The 6,224-nt window shown below is 31.8% G+C and overlaps 1 long non-coding RNA gene across 1 annotated transcript; it reads right to left on the reverse strand.

The window, feature by feature from the left end:
* Positions 1-2,405: 2,405 nt before the first annotated feature.
* LOC114391426 lies at positions 2,406-4,353 on the reverse strand. The gene is made up of 3 exons (XR_003662163.1): positions 4,220-4,353; positions 3,156-3,303; positions 2,406-2,891 (listed from the first exon to the last, which is right to left on the reverse strand). It is a non-coding gene; the product is annotated as an uncharacterized LOC114391426 (long non-coding RNA).
* Between the last annotated feature and the right edge of the window lie 1,871 nt (positions 4,354-6,224).

Below are 6,224 nucleotides of genomic sequence, written 5' to 3' on the forward strand. Positions count from 1 at the left end.
ATGAGATTAAAAAAAAAAAATAGAGAAACTAAATAAATTAGAAAGAATCGTTGAAATTGGAGCGTCATGAGTTGTGAGTTGTAGCAACGTTCCCGTGGTTGCGAAACAAGTACGGCAAGCACGACGTCGTGCTTAAGTTAGAAGATATAAAGACCTTGTTTGGCAAGAGAAAAAAGGCAAAAAAAGATCGACACGAAGTCAAAAGCACTTCGTTAACGCAACGAAAATTATTTAGATCTAAATTTGAAACTTGAAAGTATAAATATTTTAAAAGATTATATACAATGTATAACAGTTTTATAGGATTAATAAGTTATAAATATACATACTACAATATTTTAAATTATTGATAATATAAAGTTTTTATTCTAATAAAGTATAATCATTAAACTCTAAATTTAATTTAAAAAAATTTCTAATTATATTAATAAATAAAAATATTTTAAATATATATTATTTAAATAGACACAATAGTAAATAAAATTAACAGCACTTTTGATTTATCAATTCAATCTCTCCAAGTATTATAATTGTACAACTTTAATATATTTATGGATTAACATTTATTAATCACTACTATAATAACATTTTTTAACGATGGTAATTTGGACTTTCAATGACGATTTTTTACCATCATTATAATCAACTTCATTAAAAGTAAATTTCAATTAATGACGATTCTAAAAAACATCATCGTCAAAAATGTAAATTTTGTAGACAATTCTAATATAATAACCATCTTAGAAAGTTTGTTAGACTTTGTATTCTAAGATGACCATGATATAATAATCGTCTTAAGCTGACATTCTTAGACGATTGTTTAAGAATTGTCTTAGAAGAACAGATATTCTAAAACGGTTGTTTAAGAATTGTCTAAAAAGGTATGAAGTCTTTTTTTACACCTCTAAAGCACACTTGAGACACTCAATGTAGCTAGAGCATAAAAACAAATAATATGCTAAAAAGTTGATATCATAAATGTATTGATTATCATAGCATCATTCCATGAATGTGAGCCAAACATAACACAACTTTCTTACTTTTCAACCCAATATTGTTGTAAACTTCTAATAACTCTACTTTAAAGGGACCAAAATAAAATCATCCAAATAAACTCTACTTTAGTCATATCTATAATGGATATGGGATTTCAACAACAATTAATGATGAGAAATTTATTCACAAAATTTATCATGCACCAAAGGAAATAACACTAAAACCAATTTCTCATCTTATGTTGAAGACAAACTTCTATAATGATGAGTAATTTATTCACAAAATTTATCATGCACCAAAAATTGCAAAATCATCTAATGAATTTCAAAACATTTTCTCCTTTATTCTTCCTTAATAAAGCCACTCAAATTCTTTCTCCCTTTTTTTTTACCCTTAGAGTTAATTTTTGTTTCACAGTGACTCATGGTTTTATTCCGGGGACAAACATCGTTATTTCGGTTGTGCTAGACTTTTGTTGCCACCTACAACGTGCACATGGTGCTCTTTCAATTGTTATATTGGTAGGTCAGCCCTTGTAGAAATTAATGTCTATGATTAATACCCCCCAAAAAAACACTACTAGGTTAATCTCTACTAGGTTTGAAGACCCTAAACTTTCTCACCAACCAACCAAACACAAACACTGTTTTAGAGAGCGGAAAAAATCGTAAGGACACCTATCTACGAAGATCAGCATCGCACTAGCAGTGGCTTTGTTTTTGACAAGAAAGTGAAACTTTCTCTGCATTTTTGTTACCACCAGTGGCCTTGGGAATCTTAATCCTTAACTTCTTCTGGATGGTCCTGCAAGGAATGACGTACGAGGTTGCAATTACAGATTAAACTAGCCTAGAAGAACCAATTGGAGTTGAGCACAAAGAGTATGAGGTTAGTGGAGTAGGGACGTGCGTGCAGCGGAAACAATTTAAACATGCCATCTACAGGAGAAAAAATAGTGATCATTTAATAAATAATATTTGAAAGCATGCTATATACTCCCTCCCATTATAATTGTAAGTTTTAGATTATTTTGCACACATAAAAAAACTAATAAATGAATAAAAGAATCAAAGTGAATGTCAGAAAATCAAATCATCTCACCCAAATCTCACCCTGCACATCTAGATTCTTTTATAATCATTTTACGCTCAAACTCCAAAAGAAATTAAAAAATATCACAAAAGGAACTAGAAAAGGAAGCAAAATCCAAGAGAGAGAAAAGATGAAAATGAATTTGAAGCTAACTAACACATATAATTAGGAAAACCTAGGGATTTTAAAATTTAAGGAAACTAAAACTACAGGAGACCAAAATAATTCCTTCCCAAAAATTAAAAGTTCTATTAAGAACTTCAATGACAAGTTATCACGAATGCCAATATGACAAATTATCATGATAATAATACATTATAAACAATATTTTTTTTCTTCTGAACAAAGCAAATGAAAGGAAATCTATATATGATGTGATTTCCAAGAAAAATAATGCCAAATTCTCATTTAGGCCTTGTATTAAAGTAAATCACAAATATAAAGATATTAGGGAGTTCTACACCATAAGATATGCAAGAAAGCAATACAAAGATAACAATGATTTAATGCAATTCTCATGTGCTGATGTGCATCAAAATGAATTGAATGAAAATATCCAAACATGCCTGAAGTTTCTTTGCAATGGCCAGAAAAGGTTGTACGTCGCCTCTAGTTCCAACCACAAGTATGACAATTTGTAACCATGGAACAGATTTTTTTGATTTTGAACTAAGACTTCCACTCACTGTTGACTCGACAAAAGATTGGAGCTCTAACAATTCTGGAGCAACAGATGCACTCATTTCTATATCAACTTCAACAGTGCCATCATTTTGTATCTTTACTAGGTTAGTCGTCAGTTGCTGAGTGGCAAAACAATAAAGTGTTATGAACATGCAAATAATTTGGAAGCTCTGATGCATAAATCACAAATACAGTTAAACATTTCAAGAATAAAGCTACAAATCACATATTTCAAATAACCTAACCACATGTCAAGATTGAACAGAACAGTCAAAGAAATATTAATATAAACTTTTTGGTGAAACTTACCCCAACTAGAATAAAAATAAACAAACACGACTTTGGAACTTAAGATCATCCACAGACAAAAATAATTGCAATACCTTCGCCCTCTCAGACAGCTTGTCCAATATTGTGTCCTGCCTAGGGAATCCCTCTTTCCTGTCATTGATCTAGAAAGAAAAATCTCATCACCAACTATAAGTGGGTTCCTCTCAGTTCCAACAGGGGATGTGATGCAATGTTCCAAACCTTCAGGAACAGAATTGGACATACAAGACGTATAAAATTAATCTTCCAAAAGAAGCAAGTTAGAAACAGTAGTCCGTGAGGGCAGGACCAATAGCATTTGACCAAGATAGGAGGTGAGCACACAATTATTTTAAAAGGAAATAAAGCTATTAAGGTCGAAACTAATTTCAATGGAACTCGGTATTTTAGATTTAAACTTGTGAAACTGTTAGGATCCATGGATAGAAAACAAAGAACAGAAAAGATAGATTTTTATTTCCTGATAAAAAATGAATAGAACGAGGAGAAAGATCTCTCCTCCAAGAGGAGTCTCTCTTTCCCAAAGGGTTTAGGGTTTCCCTTTTCTACAACAACAAAGCTAATGCTCAGTTTTCAATCGATACAAAAGAGAATGTCACCACTCTTTTCTACCCCTTTCTTTCCACCCTCTCTTACTAACTACCTATTTTCTTAACTAACTGTTGGTGCTTGGGAATCTCTAACAGAAACTAAAAATACAATGGAAACTACATATTTCATAAATATGAAAGTGTCAATCTGGATAAGACCTTACACAAAAGGCAACTAACTTAGACTCAAGAAATGCATAAAGGCTTTCGAAGAAGAGGCTCAATGAATAATCTTGTAAAGCTAGGACATATTTTTTTATCTACATATGAATCTCCCCTTCTTCCCTCCTCAGACAAGGCAACTAAATTCACAAGATTTTTTAGAATTATACAGTGCTCTGGAGTTAGCTTTCCTTCAAGCTAAATCAATAAAGCATTCATCAGATAACAATAGAACCTAAAGCAATGCCTATTTGACAGTCATAGTCATAATCAACTACTTAACACAAGAAACTATAAAACTAACTAGCACAAATTCAAAAAGAAAATTCCAAAATAAACACAAAGCATAGGCTAAATAATTTTACCAAAGCATAGTTCCTTGCACAAGTCTATCATATCCTCTGCTGACTAAAAATTTTGTCCAGACTTTTGAGGAGATTGAAAGTCCAGATCATATCTTTTACCTATATCAGGGAAAAGGCATATACCCAACAGTAGAATCTGGTTAAAATTATTCAAAGATAAAAGGTGTCCAAAAAGTAGTAGGTGTTAGGTTGTTAGCAACTTAGCATTAGAAAAAGAAGAAACCAATCAACAGTGAAATATTATAATATTTTGTAGCAAATTTCCATATAAATTAATTATCTAGTATTAATATTAAAAAAAACTTAAATGATAGTTTAAAGGCTACTTAAGTGATGGTGAGAGATAGAGATAATTGCAAAAAAAAAAAGGAATTGAATGAGAAATCTGGCTTATAATAAGCTCAAATAGTTTGTATATATCAAATATAATTAGCTAGAACTTGTGGAGACTAGAAGTGCAATGCAATTCTACATAGTTTATTTGTTTATTTATTTATCAGCAAATTAAAATTCATATAGAAATTGAAAGATAAGCCATAACACAAGGAATGTCATATAACCAATCACCTTAAGTCCTTTACATTTATACTTTAGTTTATAAACTAGTCGATATGTCCCATTCAATCAATACAGAGAATTAATCACATATATAGCCGTTGTTTATTTCAGGTAAATCTCGATCATAACCAATTTCATACATCAATTTTTTTTCACCTTCTTGCCTATGAGAGAGAAGAAATGAATAGAAGGGTTGAACTGATCATGATTCAAAATCCTGGTTAGAGCACTACAGGTATATAGTGTAATTCAAACCTGTTTCCCACGATCCCATGAAGACTTATAATTAACTTATCCTCCTCAGGTGTAAACCCGTCTTTTCTAATATCGGGTCTTAAATAATTAATCCATCTCATGCGACAACTCTTGCCACACCTTAGAAGCCCTAAAAACCCAATTAAGCACAGATGAGAAATATTACATGTACAAGACTTGTACGCTTCAAATTCAATCATTGAAATTGAGGGCAGTTCTATCATCATCAAGAAATTAAGAGGGCTGAGCAAATAGAAATTCTGAAGTACCCAGAAATAATTTAAAAATTTTAGTATATTTATTGAGAAACACACACACTCTCTGTCCTTTGGTGTGTACAAATACATTTAATTATTGATTAAAAAATAATTGTACCAAAATTCTTAGATTAGATTTATTTGATTAAAAAGAGAAATCACTACTACAAGAATGGAGAACAAGAAGTGCATTTATAATACTCCATTTGGTATTCAAACCATTGGTAAGATGGTTATTCTGAATAGTAGACTCCAAATTAGGCACAAGCTCCGACCACAAATTTTGCTTAACAAAATCAACACCAGAAATGGCATGGAACTGCAACCACTAGACATGGCAAGAAAATTCATACCCGTGGGTACCCGCCCGAATCTGTCCCGACTTTGACGGGTAATACCCGAGTTGACCGGGTATGGGTTCGGGTTCGGGTTTTCTCCGATAACCAAAAGTCGGATACAGGTATGGGTATGAGATTACTAGACCCGTCTCGACCCCGAATCCGAACCCGTCCCGTCACTTAAAATTTTTAGAATTTTTTGCATAATTTAATAAAAAGCCATAGAATTTTTATTAATAGTTAATTTTATTTTAGAATTTGTACATAATTTAATATTATTTTCTTAATTATTTTTGTAGACACACGCGCTATAGTAAATTTATTAATATATAAGTAGTTAAAAATAAATGTTTAACAATCAATTTATTTTTTCTAAAATCAAATTTTTAATATTTTTTTACAAAAAAAATATTTTTCTAATTTGAATGGTATATGGGACGGGGTCAGGGATACCCGATACCCGACGGGTACGGGGATGAGACAATAAACTTAAACCCGTCAGGTATCGGGTACGGGGATATGTTGAGGAGTTGGGGTAAGGGATTGGGGATACAATACTCGTACCCGCCCCGCCCCGCCTCATTGCCATGTCTAGCA

Source organism: Glycine soja, chromosome 17 (assembly GCF_004193775.1).
Source record: "Glycine soja cultivar W05 chromosome 17, ASM419377v2, whole genome shotgun sequence".
NCBI lineage: Eukaryota > Viridiplantae > Streptophyta > Magnoliopsida > Fabales > Fabaceae > Glycine > Glycine soja.